Raw genomic sequence first — 19914 nt, 5'->3', positions numbered from 1 at the left:
GAGATAATGTGTTTTATTTCTTCATTTACCTGGGAAAAGTAGTTGGTTATTAATGTCACAGTAGACAGGAAGAGCCCTGAGAGCATCCAATGGAGGAATGTACAGAAAATCCACTTGTCTCTAACAAGTTCTTAAAAACATGGGTCAACAGGAATAACACTACTTCACTTAGACCCAGCCAGACTTTGGCATCCTTAATCTTTTTGGATCATGGCCACAGACTTAGAATTTTGTGAAAGGGGCTAGAGCAGAAGTAGCTGTTACAAAGATTTATTTTATATGAGAGCATCACTCGGGACCCACTGATTTAAATCAAAAGCCTTCCCTTTAATGCTTATTTCTGACAATCTTGTCTTCTGTTTGTTTGTTTTGTTTTGTTTTTTTGTAGCAGAGTAGTTTAAAGCAGCAAATAGGAAAGAGGGATCTGCTTAGAGGCAAGCGCACTGAGAACCACACCAAGACTTGGGTTATAGGCCTGCCTTTACCATTTGACTTGCTCTGTGATATGGTACAAGACATGTCTCCCCTCTGGGTCTCATTAGCAAAACACCATGGGTTTGGACTACTTGATCTCAAAAGTCCTCTGGGTGTGAACCTGCTGCTAGTGTAGGTACTAGCTGAGAAGCTAACAGAGGAGGAGTAGACAGCATCAGCAAGCTGAGAGAAAGCTTTGTGCCATTTAGTGTAGGGGCAAATGGCTTTTATACTGGAGGATCCCTTAAGGACATCATTGTATTATAGCACAGTACAACAGTTAGTTGATGGTCGTAATGCATGCTGTTGTCTTCAGGCAAAAGTTAAATGATGTTCTGTATCCTCCACTTGAAAAAGTAGGGTATTTGAAATACATTTTTGAAAGATGAATATTAAAAAAATAATTAGAATTAACAGTTTTATCATTTTAAGAGATTAGTTTTGGTTTTCTAGAAAATACCCTCATTTTTTTCTCCAAGTAAAGTTATCACTATGTAGTAGATCCTTGACTTTCTTGTAGACTACAACATAAAATCTTTTTGAATCCCCTTTTATAGATAATGAAAAATGTGGTACAGATTCCTGAATTTTTGTTGTTGCAGTTGCTGTTTTACAACTGTTATTGATGTTAATATTACATTTTGTGGACATAGTGTGTGTGTGTGTGTTCGTTCTATACAATTTTAACACATGGTTCATGTATCTATCCTCACAGTCAACTTACAGAACAAAACAGTCCCATCACCACAAGTTCCCTGCCATTGCTATTTTATAACCCCTCTCATCTCCTTCCTACCCTCCCTCCAATCCCTAACTCCAGGCAACCACTAATATGTTTTCTGGCTCTATAATTTTGTCATTTTGAGACTGTTATGTAAATTGAACTGTACAGCATGTAACCTTTTGCCGTTGGCTTTTTTCATTCAGCATAGTTATCTGGAGATTAATCCCGGTTGTTGCATGTATCAATAGTTTGCTCCTTTTTATTGTTGAGTAGTATTCCATGGTATGGATGTACCAGTTTGTTCACCCATTGAAGAACATCTGCGCTGTTTCCAATTTTGTCTGTTATAAATAAAGCTGCTATGCACATTCATTTACAAGATTTTTGTGTGAACATAACTTTTTACTTCTCTGGGATAAATCCCCAAGTGTACAATTGCTGGGTCACATGGCAATTGCATGTTTAGTATTAAAAGAAACTGACAAACTGTTTTCTAGAGGAACTGTACCATTTTCTATTCCCACCAGAAATGTATGAGTAATTCGGTTTCTCCACATCTTCATCAGCATTTGGTGTTGTCACTTTTTTAGTTTTGCCATTCTGATAGGTGTGGAGTGGTATCACATTACATTTTTAACATCTTTTCATGTGCTTATTGTCCATCCATGTACCCTTTTTGGTGAAGTGTCTGTTCATGTCTTTTGCTTACTTTTTAATTAGATGATTGTTTTTCCTGTGGAGTTTTGAGAGTTCTTCATATATTCTGAATATGTGTCCTTTGTCAGATACACAGTTTGCAAATATTTTCCCGTCTGCAGCTTTTCTTTCAATCCCTTTAAACCAAGTATTTTGCAGAGCAAATATTTTAAATTTTGATGAGATCCAGTTTATCAATTTTTTTCTTTTGTGGATTATGCTGTTGGTATCAAACTTGAGAACTCTTTGCCTACCTTCAGATCCAGAAGATTTTCTCCTTTTTTAAAAAATGAGTTTTATGTTTTACATTTAAGTCCATGACCCACTTTAGAGTTAATTTTTGTATAAGGTGTGAGGTTTAGGTCAGTGTTCATTTTTTTTTTTTAACCTAAGGATATCCAGTTGCTTCAGCACCATTTATTGAAAAGGCTGTTTTTCCTCCAGTGAATTTGCATCTTTGTCAAAAATCACGAGGCTGTACTTGGATTGGTCTATTTCTGGATTTTTTGTTCTGTTCCATTGATCTATACAGAGGCTCCTCGACTTAACGATGGTGTTACACTGTGATAAACCCATTGTAAGTTGAAAATTCGTTTAATACACCCAACCTATCAAACATCATAGCTTAGCCAAGCCTACCTTAAACATGCTCAGAACACAATATCCAAAAACCACTGGTAACACAGTGCACTGTAGAGTATTGGTTGTTTACTCATGTGATTGAGTACCTGACAGAGCTGTAGTTCGCTGTCCCTGCCCAGCATCTTGAGAGAGTATTGTACTGCATATCGCTAGCCTGGGACAAGATCAAAATTCAAAATTAGAAATATGGTTTCTATTAAATGAATATCGCTTTCACACCATCGTAAAGTCGAAATAATCCTAAATCGAATCATAGTAAGTCAGGGACCCTCTGTATGTCTTTTCCCACATCAATACTACACTGTCATGGTTACTGCAGCTATATAGTAGGACTTACTACCAGGTAGAATGATTCCTCCAAATTTATTCTTCTTTGTCAAGATTGTTTTAGCTATACTAGAATTTGCCTTTCCACATAAATGTTTTAATAAGCTTGTCTATGTCTAGAAAATGTTGCTGGAATTTTGATAGGAGTTGCATTAAAGCTATAGATTAACTTGGGGATTATTGACATCTTTATTATTTTGAGTCTTCCGATCCATCAACAAGGTGTGTGCCTTCATTTATGGAGGTGGTCTTTGATTTCTTTATACTATGGAATGTATAATTTTCAGCATACCAATCCTGTACATAGTTTGTTAATTGCATACCTAAGTATTTTATTTTCTTTGGAGCAATTGCAATTGTAAGTGGTATTGTCTTTTTGATTTGGGTATTCACATGTTCATAATTAGTATCTAGAAATGCAATTGATTTTTATGTGTTGATCTTGTATCCTGAAATTTTGCTGAATTCCCTTATTAGTTCTGGAGATTTTTTTGTAGATTCCTTGGGATTTTTACATAGACAAGCATGTCTTTTGCAAAGAGAAACAGTTCTATGTCTACCTTTCCATTAGCTTTTATTTTTAGAATCTATTTTCTATTGAGAGTCATGTGTTTTTCTCTCCATAGCCATACGCCACAAGTTAATTGTATTTTCTTCTTACACTTAGGCTCACTTAATAAGCTTTTTTTTTTTTCATAAGGGAAGTTATTATCACTTCCTGAGGACTTTGTAATTATACACTAATGTTGGGCAATCTTTTAGGGTCTTTCACTTGCTAATTATCTTGTTCTTCCACACTCCTTTCTCAGCATGTGCAAATCTACAATCTGACAAAATGACAAATTATCAGAAGTCCTAAACTTTAATGGTCATTCATGCTAAGAGTTTATTGTTTTTAGTTGCATCAAGCAAATAGAAGTCAAACTTCAATCCTTGGTACACTACATATACATAATATTGTTTTAAATATTTTGACACATTTCAAAATTATAAAATAAAGACAGCTTTATATTGATCTGAATGCTGAAATATGACTTGTCTTCCCATTTTAGACCAGATGAGTTAGCTTATGTGTAGAACTGATGTTTATTAGAATAGCTAAAATCTATGGTTTGATTCTCACATAGGCCACTTGATATTTCATCAATGAAGAATAAAGTATATATTAGGTTGGTACAAAAGTAATTGTGGTTTTTGCAATTATGTTTAACCTTTTAAACTGCAATTACTTTTGCACCAACCTAATATCTTTTGGTCATAAACAATATTATAGCTATAACCAGTAGCCTCCTGATTTTTAATCTTTGATTACAGGGAGGACAGGGAAAGCATATAAGTAAATCAGTGCAAACTCATCACTGCTTGGAAAAGACCTCGAAGTACGTGACAAGTCAGTAACACCATACTCTAACATAAACATATAGAACGGCACATTATTTTTCATCATTGTTGACTTTACTTATTTTCAAAAATAATTCTGATGCTCAGCCTAAAGGTTTTAGGGATCTTTTGAATGTTAAATTTATTACTTTTGGTTAATGCAAAATTAAACTAAATATTGAAATATAAGTTGCAGTGATTAGTCTATTATCATAGCTTAGTGCAGGTATCACAAAGTCTCTAAAGAACTGTCCAGCTTATTTTGTTATATCAGAGCTTTGTTATGCTGAATGCTGTTTGAAGTAAGTGGGATAATTTCCAGTTTGAGCCAGAAATATGTTTGCTATACATACATTGTTTTTCATTAAAACAAACTCTGTAATTATGCAATTTATTTATAGAAAAGAGGTGAAAATGACTAGCATTTATTTGATGTTATCTTTGTGGCAACTGCTGTAACCTGGTACTTTACATATTTTATTTCATTTGATTTCATTTAATTTGGTACAGACATGTGCATGATGAGCTGTAGGTATATTTTGTTTATGAATTATCTGAAGATCAAGGGGAGCCAGAAGTAGAAAAGCCAGTGTTTCATTCCATGTCTATCTAACTGAGAAACTCGTGCTATTTCCATTGTGTCATGTTATATTTCAGGCAGCATATAAATGATAAATACATGTATGCACATAAAAGGAGCTATTGCTCCAAGTGAAAAAAGCAAATAAAGTATTTCCTTTGTGAAGACTATTGTAAAGTAGTCATATCTATAATGGGGAATTAAAGTGCTTAACTCCCAGTGTTAGGAAAATAAGGGATGAACCCAGTATCCTTTAGTTGTGTGACTGTAGTTTATATGGCATGAGATACTTTTATAGTTTATATGGGGAAATAAAAGCTACTATTTCTAGTTTTAAATATTCAGCAGACTATGAAAAGGCACAATACATTAATTCACAGTTAAGTCATACAAACCCAATCAATTCTTGCCTGTTAATTGCGTAATGCCATGTAGTTTCTTTAGAGAGAAGAAATTTTATGTTTCTAAAATATTGGCAAGAACTTGCTCCTTTTCTATCCCTGTTTTTTGCATAATATGAAACATTTTTCTGTTTTCTGGCATGATAATGTTAAATCAGGATGAAAACTTCTTAGATTTGCAGATGACCCAAGTCTAGTGGATAAATACCAAAATAATCATGTCATTCTGTCATGTGGGGTTTCTGGTCCCGCTCCCCACATAAGAACGCAGGATATGGTGAGGCCAAAAAGGAACACCCACGGAGCCATAGAAAGGGGAGTCATACCACCATAGTCTTGCTGGCGGCTGGGTTGGAGACACAGGGAGCAGGAGCCACACTATCCACAACCTGCCGTCCACTTCTCTCTGCCAACCAACCTCACTTGCTAGCTGCAATCCGCCGTGCTAACTGCAATCTGCTCTTGCTAGCTCAGCCACCATCTTCTTGCTAGCCCCCATTTGTTGCTAGCATAGCCATGGCAGTTATATTAGTGGGCAATGGCTCACTGGTTACAGCTGATGGCCAGCTAGTCACAGCTGATGGCCATCCACTCACAGTTGATGGCCATTTACTACCTGAGCCAGCACCTTTCTATGTGAGGCCGAGAGCCTGGAAACTGCTTTCTGGGGCTCTGTCCCCACACTCCACCCCTACAGGGTCTTGCCTCACAATCTGCGCAACAAGCGTCTTCCGTGAGGGGCCCTGTTTGAGGAGCCTTTAAGTGAATACAATATCCTGGACACAGCCAGGCTCTCTGGGCACAGCCAGTGTCTCTCAGGGCACTGCCACTCTCTCTGGGCACAGCCAGACTTCCTGGACTCAGCCAAGGGCTCTCAGGGCACTGCCACTCTCTCTGGGCACAGCCAGACTTCCTGGACTCAGCGAAGGGCTCTCAGGGCACCACCAGTCTTTCTGGGCACAGCCAGCGGTCTCAGGGCTCAGCCAGAGTTCTCACATATTCTTGACGGCGGCCGGTTGAGACACAAAAGTAAACATCTGCCAGTTCCAACACATGGTGGTACGTTCCCAAGCAAACAGTCAAGCGGTCCATTAAATTAGGGATGGAAGGCAATTCCCCATAGTCCACAGTCATTCACCAGGGCTGTGTGTTAGCCTCACAATGTGTGCTCTTTCCACAGGGCGAGGGCTCCAAGTCCTCCCCAACCTGGGGGTGAGGGACTCAGCAAGCACTTCCCAGCCCACAGGGCTGCAATGACCTTCACTTTCTCCAGCTATGCTGGTGGGGGAACCATCCACGTCTTCCCACCCCTCCACGGGGGTCCAGCTCTCCAGCAGTTGCTCCTCCTGGTCTTCCTGAGACCATACGCACAAACTGCTCCACCGCCCTTCAGAGAGCTTTGGCCGGTGTCATGCGGGGAGGCCTGCGGGGTCTGTGCTCCCACTCGCCTCATAAGAACACAGGATATGGTGAGGCCAAAAAGGAACACCCACGGAACCATAGATGGGGGAGTGATACCACTTTATTCTTGCTGGTGGCATCCACCTCTCTGCAATCCGCTCTTGCTAGCTCAGCCACCATCTTCTTGCTAGCCCCCATTTTTTTTTCTGCTAGCGTAGCCATGGCAGTTATATTAGTGGCCAATGGCTCAGTGGTTATAGCTGATGGCCAACTAGCCACAGCTGATGGGCATTTACTACCTGAGCCAGCACCTTTTAGCGTGAGGCCAAGAGCCTCGAAACTGCTTTCTGGGGCTCTGTCCCCATACTCCACCCCTACAGGGTCTCGCCTCACAATCTACATGACCAGTGTCTTCCGCGAGGGGCCCTGTGTGAGGAGCCTGGAGGTGAATGCAATATCCTGGGCACAGGCAGGCTCTCTGGGCACAGCCAGGGTTTCTCAGGGCACCACCAGTCCTTCTGGGCACAGCCAGACTTCCTGGGCTTCTTAGGGTACCACCAGTCTCCCCAGGCACAGCCAGGGCCTCTTAGGGCACTGCCACTCTCTCTGGGTACAGCCAGACTTCCTGGGCTCAGCCAGGGCCTCTCAGGGCACTGCCACTCTCTCTGGGCACAGCCAGACTTCCTGGGCTCAGCCAGGGCCTCTCAGGGCACTGCCACTCTCTCTGGGCCTCTCAGGGTACCGTGCTGGAACAACAGTGGCTCACAGTCAAGGTGCTTACATATTATCGATGGCGACCAGTCAAGACACAAAAGCAAACATCTGCCAGTTCCACTACATGGTGGTATGTTCCCAAGCAGTCAAGCGGTCCTTTAAATTAGGGATGGAAGGCAATTCTCCATAGTCCATAGTCATTCGCCAGGGCTGTCCTGGGGGTGAGGGACGACCTTGACCTCACCCTCGTCTCCCACGAGGACTCAGCAAGTGTTTCCTCCTGGGACTACAAGTCCTGCACCCGGCCTCCCTCAGCAAGCACTTCCCAGCCCACAGGGCTGCAACGACCTTCGCTTTCTCCAGCCTATACTGGTTGGGGAACCATCCACGTCTTCCCACCCCTCCATGGGGGTCCAGCTCTCCGGCAGCTGCTCCTCCTGGTCTTCCTGAGACTGAGTGTTGTTCATATGCACAAACTGCTCCACCGCCCCTCGGAGAGCTTTGGCCGGCACCGTACCCTGCTTATGAAACTTGAGCTTTTATACAAATAAACTGCTCCAGTACATTCTGGAGAGTTTCGGCCGACACCACACCCTGCTCACTGCGCCATGTGTCGTGCAGAGTGTCATGCGGGGGGGGGGTGGGGTGTCTCAGCCCCCGCTCCCCACATGAGAACGCAGGATGTGGCTAGACCAAAAAGGAACACCCACGGTGCCATAGGTAGGGGAGTCATATCACTATAGTCTCACTGGAGGCTGGATTCATACGACGTGCGACCTGCTGTCTGCTTTTCTGCCAACTGACCAACTCTACTCTCCTTGACTCCCCTCCCCAGCGCAGCCGCTTCAGTTATATTAGTGGCCAATGGCTCAGTGGTTACAGCTGACGGCCAACTAGCCACAGCTGATGGCCATCCAATCACAGTTGATGGCCATTTACTACCCGAGCCAGCACCTTTCCATGTGAGGCCGAGAGCCTGGAAACTGCACTCCTGGCTCTGTTCCCACAGAGAGCTTTTCCTAACATGTATTCCTTTTTCGTTATTATTAGACTACAGAGTTTTTACCGAAAGCCACTCTCCCTTATCTCATTGGCTAAAACTAGATAACCTGCTCACTCCAAAAGCAATTACTAGCAAATAGTAAAATTACCATAATTGGTTTTGATCAGCCATTATCAGCCCCTAGTTCTGGGCACTTTCTGCCTGATATTGGAACAAAATTGCATCTCTTATGTAAGGGAGGAAGAAGGTAATGGTTTTTGAGTAGGCAACCAACAGTACCTACTGTACACCACCTTATGAAATTTTGTTCTTTGACAAAGGGGACAAGAGGTTGCTATTTCAGCTATATTATACAGTATGTGTTAACATTTTAAGTGGGTAACAAATAGGGAAATATATCTACCAATATATTTTAGCAATTCAAAGTTGATTACAGTGGTGTTGTTTTTATATTACTATTTTCTGAAAAAACACCTTTTGGATAGTAGGAGTTTTGTAACTCTTACAAGTAACCATAAACATTCTTTGCAGGAATCAACAGCTGGGTATGAGTATAACATATACTGTACAAATCACATATGACTGTCCTTACAATAAAGTGCATATATTTGAGTAAAATAATACAATTTCTGTGACAAGCCTACTGCGGGAAAAGTTGCAAACGGCTGAAAAATAAATAGTGAATACCTGTGCTTAATAAAACTAGCTGGTTGGCACTTTTTCATTTGACTTACCTAAAAGGGTGACTTGCAAGGATTAATAAGACATGTTCACTTTGAGATGTTCTTTTGTTACTGCCTTTAATTGATAAGCAGTACTAGACAATGTCACAATTTATACCGCCAAATTGTCAGGGCTATATGTAAATTTTGGCAATTAGTAAAAAATGTATTATACAAAGCAGTGGTCAGTTGCAGTTAGGCAAAATTATCTCAAAAATGTTGTTATACTGCATTGTAAATAGCCTTTCAAATTCAAATTAGCAATATAAATGACATTAAATTTCATTTGTGAAATCTTTTAATATTGGAAATTTTTATAAGAGCTAATAATGCAGATTTTCACCTTCACATACTAAAATCATAGTAGCATTTTAGAACTCAAAAGCTTCCTTTGAGACATTGTAATCCAGCGACATTAATTTTCAGTTGGTGTCGTGCGGGAGACCCTGCTCGCTGCGCCATTTGTCGTGCGTGGAGGCCTGCTTACCGCGCCATCTTTCAGGCGGGGCGGCCTGCGGGGTCTCTGCTCCCGCTCCCCACACAAGAACGCAGGATATGGTGAGGCCAAAAAGGAGCACCCACGGAGCCATAGGTAGGGGAGTCATACCACTATGGTCTCACTGGAGGCTGGGCCCACTGGACGCGCGACCTGCCGTCCGCCTTTCCGCCAACCGACTGACGACTCTCCTCCACTCTCTGGACCCTGTTCCTCTCCTCTCTTCTGCTCTCCTTGGCTCTGCTCGGCTCCTCGGCAATCCTTGGCAGTCCTCCGTAGCCGCAGCAGTTATACCAGCGGCCAGTCGGCTAACCGGCCACAGCCGTCGGCCAATCCGCCACAGCCGAGCCAGCACCTTTCCACTTGAGGCCTAGAGCCTTTAAACTACTTTCTGGGGCTCTGTCCCCACAGTTGGCAAATGTGTTCTTATATTTTCCAAATACTTTAAAATTAATAAAGTTGAGTTATTTCATTCTGAAATTTGCTTCAAAAGGTTGAGTTGCCTTTTTCAAGAATTCTTTTTACCACAATATAAAGTTTTAAATTAGAGGAAAGGTAAGTCCTTTTTGATGAACAGAATTTTGCTTACTGAGGAAATAAGTGAAGTTTTGTGAGTTTTATGGTATCTTTATAACTTCTAGTTAGGTAAACTTAACCTTGGCAGAACTCCAAAAATATTATGGTTGTTGTTAAGGGAAAGTAAGAACACTACTGTGTTTTTAATGCATATGTTTTCCGTAGTGGTCAGGATTTCACCAAATTATGATGTTGAGAATAGTGAACCTTAATAGCTTATGGATGTTGAACAAATTCACAAAGTATAATTTCTTTTCTTACATTGAAACTTTATTTAAGTATTTTGACTTATGTCTTCCAGATTGTCCTGCACTGGTTAGTTTATTTCATTCACTCTACAAAGCCTCCTTTCTCAGAATGTAGTAAAGAGCCACTGACTAGATCAATTGCTGTGCTCAATTTTCACAGTGTCATTCTAATGGTCTGTAATAGGAGAAGTTGCCATATTCCGTCTTATCTGTAAAGTGCAATTAACTATCCTGTCATTTCTTTGTTTAATCTGTAGGCGTGGAATTTTGCTGGAAGTTGTCATCTTAGATCCCTCATGTAATGCTGTTTGGTATATTGGTTTTCAAAATAATCACAGTGAATACAGAGTGTGAACAATTCTGTAGAAAACATGCAAATCACATTTCATATAATCACTCTTCATTTTTAATGTTGCTAATGGCATGGTGCTATTGTGTGGTTATGTGGCCAAAGAGCTTTCAAAATTTGCTCTCAAAAAACCTAGGCACACGTGTTTTCAGTTGCCTGTTAACAGTGGAAAGTTTAACAATATCTTATATTTGATTAATATCTTATGTTTGAGTAACCTTTTAGAGTTTATGAGATACTTTTCATACATGTTACCTCATTTATCTTACAACAGCCTCATGAGAGGTAAGGTAGATGGAATGGTCTCTATTTTATAGATAAGGAATCTGAGAGATTGTGACTTGCTTAATATCCACTAAGTAATGTGTGTAGGGATAGAACTTTCTGGCAGTAGTTCCCTAGATCTGAAAAATATTGTAGCATTAATGATGTCAAGCCCTTCTTTCATTACATTTAATTAAAAGTACTAGATTATAACAGTAAATATCATGGCATTTTATTTCCTGACATTTAAAATAAGTTATTTTATTCTTGTATTGTACTCTTTTTTTAAAATTAAAGTTTATTGGGGTGACAATTGTTAGTCGTTACATAGATTTCAGGCGCACAATTCTGTAATATATCATCTATATCTCACATTATGTGTTCACCACCCAGAGTCAGTTCTCCTTCCATCACCATATATTTGATCCTTCACCCTCATCTACCACCCATTTCCCCCCTTACCCTCTGATAACCACTAAACTATTGTCTGTGTCTATGAGTTTTTGTTTCTTTCTTTCTTTGTCTTGTTCTTTTCTTGTTTTCAGTTTTATATACCTCATATCCATGAAATCATATGGTTCTCTACTTTTTCTGTCTGACTTATTTCGCTTAGCATTATAATCTCAAGATCCATCTATGTTGTCACAAATGGTCCTATTTCATCTTTTCTTACCTCCGAATAGTATTCCATTGTGTATATACAACTTCTTTATCCAGTCATCTATCATAGGACACTTTGGTTGTTTCTATGTCTTGGCCACCGTAAACAAAGCTGCAATGAACATTGGAGCACACGTGTCTTTATGTATAAATCTTTTCAGATTTTTTGGGTAGATACCCAGGAGAGGGATTGCTGGGTCATATGGTAATTCTATTGGTAATTTTTTGAGGAACCTCCACACTGCCTTCCATAACAGCTGCACCAATCTGCATTCCCACCAACAGTGTATGAGGGTTCCTTTTTCTCCACAGCCTCTCCATCACTTGTTATTATTTGTCTTGTTGATGATAGTCATTCTAATTGGTGTGAGGTGATATCTCGTTGTGGTTTTTATTTGCATTTCTCTGATGATGAGAGATGTTGAGCATTTTTTCTTGTGTCTATTGACCATTTGTATGTCCTCTTTGGAGAAATGTCTATTCAGGTCCTCTGCCCATTTTTTAATTGGATTGTTTGTTTTCCTGTTGTTGAGTTGTATGACTTCCTTATATATTTTGCATATTAGCCCCTTATTGGAGACTTGTTTGCAAATATCTTCTCCCATTCGGTTGGTTGCCTCTTTGTTTTGTTGATGGTTTCTTTTGTTGTGCAGAAGCTTTTTAGCTTGATGCAGTCCTACTGATTTATTTTAGCTTTTACTTCCCTTGCCTTTGAGGTCAAATTCATGAAATGCTCTTTGAACCCAAGGTCCATAAGTTTAGTACCTATGTTTTCTTCTATGCAGTTTATTGTGTCAGGTCTTATGCTTAAGTCTTTGATCCATTTTGAATTAACTTTGGTACATGGTGACAAATAGCAGTCCAGTTTCATTCTTTTGCACGTGGCTATCCAATTCTCCCAGCACCATTTATTGAAGAGGCTGTCTTTTCTCCATTGTATGTTTTTAGCTTCTTTGTCAAAAATTATCTGTCCATATGTATGTGGGTTTATTTCTGAGTTCTTAATTCTATTCCATTGGTATGTGTCTCTGTTTTTTTGTCAGTATCACACTGTTTTAATTGTTGTTAACCTGTAGTGCAAGCTGAAGTCAGGGAGTATGATACCTCCAGCATTGTTCGTTTTTCTTAGGATTGCTTTGGGTATCTGGGGCCTTTTGTGGTTTCATACAAACCTGATGATTTTTGTTCTATTTCTTTAAAAAATGCTGTTGGGATTTTGATGGGGATTGCATTAAATCTGTATATTGCTTTGGGTACTATGGCCATTTTAACTATGTTGATTCTTCCAATCCATGAACACAGAATGTTTTCCATTTTTTTGTGTCTTTTTCAATTTCTTTAAAAAATGTCTTATAGTTTTTAGTATATAAGTCTTTCACATCCTTAAGTTTATTCCTAGGTATTTTATTCTTTTTATTGCAATTGCAAAAGGAATTGTTTGGTTTTATGTCTTTTTCGGGGATTTCATTGTTAGTATATAGGAATGCAGTGGATTTGTGTACGTTGACTTTATAGCGAGCAAGTTGACGGTATTCGTTTATTGTTTCTAATAGCTTTCTGGTGGATTATTTAGGGTTTCCTATATGTACCATCATTCCCTGAAAATAAGACCTAGCTGGACAATCAGCTCCAATGCATCTTTTGGAGCAAGAAGTAGTACAAGACCCGGTCTTATATTAGATAAGACTGATCTTATAATAAAATGAGACCGGATCTTATATTAAGTTTTGCTCCAGAAGATGCATTAGAGCTGATTGTCCGGCTAGGTCTTATTTTCGGGGAAACAGAGTAGCATCATGTCATCTACAAAGAGTGACAGTTTAACTTCTTCATTCCCAATTTGGATGCATTTTATTTCTTTCTCTTGCCTGATTTCTCTGGCAAGGACTTCCAACACTGTGTTGAAAAGCAGAGGAGATACGGGACAGCCCTGTCTTATTCCTGAAAGTAGAGCAAAGGGATTCTGTTTTTCACCATTAATTATGAGATTAGCTGAGGGTTTGTCATATATGGCCTTTATTATGTTAAGGTACATTCCTTCTATACCTATTTTATTAAGTGTTTTAATCATAAATGGATTTTGTATCTTGTCAAATGCTTTTTCCGCATCAATTGATATAATCATATGATTTTCATCCTTTATTTTGTTTATGTGTTATATCACATTGATGGATTTGCGGATGTTGAACCATCCTTGTGCTCCGGGGATGAATCCCACTTGGTTTTGATGAATAATCTTTTTTTTTCTTTTTTTTTATTGGGATGACAATTGTTAGTAAAATTACATAAATTTCAGGTGTACAATTCTGTATTACATCATCTATAAATCCCATTGTGTGTTCACCACCCAGAGTCACTTCTCCTTCCATCACCATATATTTGATCCCCCTTACCCTCATCTCCCACCCCCACCCTATGGTAACCACTTACCCTCTGGTAACCACTAAACTGTTGTCTGTGCCTATGAGTTTTTGTTTCTCATTTGTTTGTCTTGTTCTTTTGTTGTTTTTGGTTTATATACCACATATCAGTGAAATCATATGGTTCTCTGCTATTTCTGTCTGACTTATTTCGCTTAGCATTATAATCTCAAGATCCATCCATTTTGTCACAAATGGTCCTATATCATCTTTTCTTACCGCTGAATAGTATTCCATTGTGTATATATACCACAACTTCTTTATCCTTTCATCTATCGAAGGACATTTTGGTTGTTTCCATGTCTTGGCCACCGTAAACAAAGCTGCAATGAACATTGGATATTTGCATATGTTGAGTCATCGTTTTGCCCCTGGGATGAACCCCACTTTGTCGTGATGTATAATCTTTTTAATACATTGTTGCATTCGATTTGCTAGAATTTTGTTTAGGATTTTTGCATCTGTATGCATCAGAGACATTGATCCGTAATTTTCTTTTTTGTGTGTTTTCCTTACCAGGTTTTGGTATCAGGCTAATGTTGGCCTCATAAAATGAGTTAGGGAGTATTGTCTCATCTTCAATTTTTTGGAAGACTTTCAGTAGGATTGGTATTAGATCATCTTTGAAGATTCGGTAGACTGCATTAGTGAAGCCATGTGGTTCCAGACTTTTTCTTTTGGGAAGGTTTCTGGTGACTGATTCAGTTTCCTTACTGTTGATCCATCTGTTTAGATTTTCCAATTTTTCATGATTCAGACTAGGAAGGCTATATGTTTCTAAGAACCTGTCCATTTTTTCTAGGTTATTGAATGTGGTGGCATGCTGTCCTTCATAGTATTCTTGGATGATCCTTTGTATTTCTGTGGCATCGGTGATAACTTCCCCTATTTCATTTCTGATTTTGTTTATTACTGTCTTGTCTCTTTTTATCTTACTGAGTCTAGCCAAAGGTTTGTTGAATTTATTAATCTTTCAAAGAACGAGCTCTTTATCAGATTAATTTTTTCTGTTGTCTTTTTGTTCTCTATTTCATTTAGTTCTCCTCTGATTTTTGTTATTTCCTTCCTTCTCCTGACTTTGGGTTTCATTTGTTCTTGTTTTTCTGTTCTTTAAGGTGTAACATGAGGTTATTCAACTGCAATTTTTCTTCTTTCTTGAGGTAGGCCTATAACGATATAAATTTCCCTCTTAAAGCTGATTTCGCTGCATCCCAAAAATTTTAGTAGGATGTAGTTTCATTGTCGTTTGTTTCTATGTTTTTTTTGACTTCTCTTATTTCTTCTTTGACCCAGTCGTTCTCTAAAGTATGTTGTTTAATCTCCACATATTTGTGGTTTTTCCTGCTTTGTTTTTGCAGTTGATATCCAATTTCAAAGCCTTATGATCAGAGAATATGCTTGGGATAATTTCAGTCTTCTTAAATTTGCTGAGGTTAGTTTTATGTCCCAATATATGGTCTATCCTTGAGAATGTGTCATGTACACTAAAAGAATATATAATCTCATGTTCTGGGATGAAGTGCTCTATAAATGTCAATTATGTCCATTTCATCTAATGTGTCGTTTATGGCTGATATTTCTTTCTTTATTTTCTGTTTCAATGATCTATCCATAGCTGTCTGTGATGTGTTTAGATCCCCTAGTATAATTGTGTTTTGGTCAATTTCTCCCTTTAGTTCTGTTAGTAGTTGCTTGGTATATTTCGGTGCTCCCTGATTTGGGGCATAAATATGGATGACTGTATGTCTTCTTGTTGTATAGTTCCCTTCACCATTATGAAATGTCCATCTTTGTCTCTTGGTACCTTTTTCACCCTGAAGTCTGTTTCATCTGATATCATTATGGCTACACCTCATTTTCTCTGGATACTATTTGCTTGGAGTGTCAATTTCCACCCTTTCACTTTGAGTCTATGCTTGTCTTTGTAGCTGAGATGCGTCTCTTGGAGACAGCATATGGTTGGGTTTAATTTTCTTTTTTTTCCCCTTTTTATCCAATCTGCTACTCTGTGCCTTTTTATTGGAGAATCCAGTACATTTACAATTAGGGTGATTATTGATATATGAGGATTGCCTATCATTCTTTCTTTGGTTTTCTGGTAAGGCTGTGTCTCCATTGTTTCTTTGCCTTTTTGTTGTAGTCTATTATTTCAGTGTGGTGGTATTCTATGGTTTTCCTTCTGTTTCTTTTTTGATTATGTTATGTATTTCAGTTCTGGATTTTTTTTTAGTGGTTACCATTAAATTTCTATAAAAGAAAGTTTCATATTTATAGTATTCCATTTTCTTCATCATACTTTGTTTTTCCATTCCCATATTCCGGTTCAGGCCTTTACTCTCCCCCCTTTTATGTTTTTGTTGTCACCCATTATTCCTATTTATGCTGGTCGAATAGCCTCCTTCACTATTTCTTGTAGTGCAGGTTGTGTTTTAGAAAATTGCCTCAGCTTCTGTATGTCTTGAAAGGTCTTTATTCCTCCTTCATATGTGAAGGATAACTTTTCTGTATATGTTATTCTTCACTCATAATTTCTGTCTTTTGATAGTTTGAATATTTGAATCCACTCCCTCCTGGCTTGTGGAAATTCTGCTGAAAAATCTGATAATCTAATGGGCTTTCCTTTGTAGGTTACTCTCTTTTATTCCCTTTCTTTGTCATTAATTTTTCACCGCTTTAGTACAATCTGCCTTGGAAAAGGCCTATTGGGGTTGAGGTAATTAGGTGTTCTTTTTGGTTCTTGGATTCGAGGATCCAGTTCTGTCCACAAGTTTGGGAAGTTCTCATTAATTATTGTTTGAATACATTGCCTGTTCCCTTCCCTCTTTCTTCCCCTTCTGGTATGCCCATTATTCTTATATTGCTCTTTCTGACGTAGTCAGAAAGTTCTTGTAGAATTCTTTCATTTCTTTTAACTGTTAAGCCTCTCTGTTCTTCCATCTGTGTCATTTTCAGGTTTCTATCTTCGATGTCACTGATTCTTTCCTCCATCTGGTCAGCTCTATTACCTAAGCTGGCGATTTTTTCTTCCTTTCTTTTATTGAGTTCTTCATCTCCAGAATTTGTATTTGATTCTTTTTTTAAAATTTGTATCTTTTTGGTAAATGTTCATTTTGTTCTTTGATTGTGTTTCTGAGTTTATTAAATTGCCTGTCTGTGGTTTCTTGTATTTCGTTGAGTTTTTTCAGAACTGCAATCTTGAATTCTCTGTCATTTAAGTCACGTACTGCCATGTCTTTAAGTTCATTTTCTGGAGACTTTTCATTTTGTTTCTGAGCTGCCTTGTTACAATGGTTGTTCATGGCAATTAATGAATTAATATTTATCTTCCTATTCATCTACAGGAGTGGCTTCTGCAACAGGTTGATAGGAAGAGGTCTTTCTTTTGTTTTCCAGTAGGTGTTGATAGAATGTTTTATTTTTCTCTCTGACTGCAGCCTTTTATTCTCTCTCTCACTGTAGTGTCATATTTTCTGTACACTGTTCTGGCTTCTCACACAAGGGGAGTATCCCTGGAAGGTGGGCTTGTCCCCTGAACAGGTCACCTGGGTCACAGGGCACCCCCTCCATGGGGGGATGTGGAGATCTTCTGAAGTTCCAAACCTCTTCCTGCACCAGTTTCACAGTCTGTGTGTTTCAGAGATTCAATTTACTCCTGCTGGGATCCTCCCGGATAGGTGTGGACAGGCGCAGGGTGGGTTGTAGGAGGTGGCCCAGAGCATTGGGTGCAACCACCAGCACATCCAGTCCTGCTACCAAGGCTCCCTCCCCTTCGTCAGAACTAGTTGGGCTATGAATCTGTGGCCACTGGCTGCAGTTGTCAGACCTGCGAATATTCTGCTTTTTTTTTTTAAGTCTGACACTGCTACCCTTCTGCTTCTTGCCTTGGGAGGGTTAGGGTCTGGCGAGTTCTGGGTGGGTCAGTAGGAGTCGGCTAGGCTCTGTGCCTATGCCCTCTGTCCTTTCCTTGGCAGTGAGGGTTTAAACCGTTGTTTTTACCCTGCTTACCTCAGTCTTTGCTCCAAGGTCTGTGCCGTGACCATTGGGTTTAACCGTGTTATATGCTGTTCCCTCAGGTGGGACTGTGGGCCATAAGTGGAGTACTCTGAGCGCTAATTTTTCCCTCTCCTGTGACTGCGGTAGCTCTGGAATGCAGGGAGGTCAGATCTCTGAGCGCGTACTGTGCGGCCCATACAGCAGCTGGTATCTCCGCATTTCCTCCTTCCCTCCTCCCCTGCTTGCCCAATTTGCCCACCTTTAGATGATTTCAAGTGCGAATTTCTTAGTCTTGCCTCTCTGGTGCTCAGGGAGACCTTTGTAGAGTTATAGCTGTTCAATTTGTTGTAAATTCCAGGGGAGATTTCAGAAGCTTACCTCACGTCACCATTTTTATGACATAATCATTGTACCTTTTTTATTGCAGTGTTTACTGTGTTAATTTATTTAATAAGTCACCTTTCTTTCACTGCGCCCATACTTTGGAATTTACAATTTATTTCTTTTTTTCTGGCCTAATTTTTTGTGTTTTCTACAAATAAGTTTGTTTCATAGTTAAAGGATAGAAATACAGAGGGTGCCAAGAAAATGTATACACATTTTAAGAAAGGCAGAAACTGTATTAAAATTGTAATACTTAATATACACTGATAGCAAAAGATGTATACAAGTTAATGTATATACATATGTTGGCACCCTCTATATCTGTGTATTGCATGTACAAACCATTTATGCATCGAGCGTTTTATTAAATACATACCACAGTTATAGTGCAGTATGGTAGATATTGTAAGGAGCACACATGAAGAGATGTTCGGGTCTTCTTTCAAGAGAATTAAAGTATGGTTTAGAGCAGGGGTGTCCAAACTTTTTTCAACGTTTTTTACCAAGGGCCATATGCGGTAAAATACACAAACAGCTGGCCCACTCACTCGAGGTGAAGTATGTATTGCCTCACCTGGTTTATTTAAGTAAGCTAAATATATTTTTGGAATTTGCTGCGGACCAATTAACAATGGATTGCGGACCACAATTGGCCCGCGGGCTGCAGTTTTGACACCCCTGGTTTAGAAGATAATATATATACTGAACCACAAAATGACTGTTTAAAAAGAACTGATACATGAATGCAAGGTAAACTTCATGTGTGTATTGGGGGCATGGAGTGATAGAATGATGAGTGTGGTTGGGTTGGGGAAGACTCCTTTGAAGTACAATTTAAACTTTTTCTTAGTGATTGTTGAATTGTGCCATTGTTTGGGGATCGGGAAATTGTGATATTATGGGGAGCAGAATGGATAACCCAGAAGAAACAAATGATATGGGCCAAAATATGGAGATTAAAGTTGGTAAATTAGGAGTTAGAGATGCCTTGTTGGAAAGTAGGAGAGATCAGACCAGAATATAGTAGATACAGAAGGTGATTTGGTTTAGAGACAGGAAGAGGAAGATTTTTATGGTGTATGATTTAGATTTGATGTAAGGAAGAGCTACTGTTAGTTCTTGAGCAATCAGTTATCAGATGTTTACATCCCGTAGCCTCTCATGTACAATGCAGTTTTATTGTTGAGCAGTTTTGTGTGGTGGGCAACTCAATGGAAATGTAGTTCTGTGAAGGATAAAACATCATGGAGAAATACATTGATGCAGGCTGACTGAATGGGAGCCTGTTGTATCAGTCAAGGCAATAATGTCCTGAGAATGTTAACTCCAGTAGCAAGTTGGAAGTGGGGCTTCCAGTAGAGTAATAGATATTAATACTAAAAATACAGCAGAAAAGAATATAGAGAGATTCTGTAGATACTACATTGTGATAAGCCAACTTAAACTTTCAGATACTTTTC

General features: G+C 39.2%; 1 protein-coding gene across 1 annotated transcript in view; it reads left to right on the top strand.

Annotated features, from left to right (window-relative positions):
• The window catches only part of CHM (CHM Rab escort protein), a 191528-nt gene that overhangs the window by 69595 nt on the left and 102019 nt on the right, over positions 1-19914 (top strand). The gene's annotated exons all lie outside the window — the stretch shown is intronic.

The sequence above is a fragment of the Rhinolophus sinicus genome, chromosome X (genome assembly GCF_036562045.2).
Source record: "Rhinolophus sinicus isolate RSC01 chromosome X, ASM3656204v1, whole genome shotgun sequence".
NCBI lineage: Eukaryota > Metazoa > Chordata > Mammalia > Chiroptera > Rhinolophidae > Rhinolophus > Rhinolophus sinicus.
Note: the sequence above shows the minus strand (reverse complement) of the source record. Positions and strands in the feature narration are given on the sequence as shown.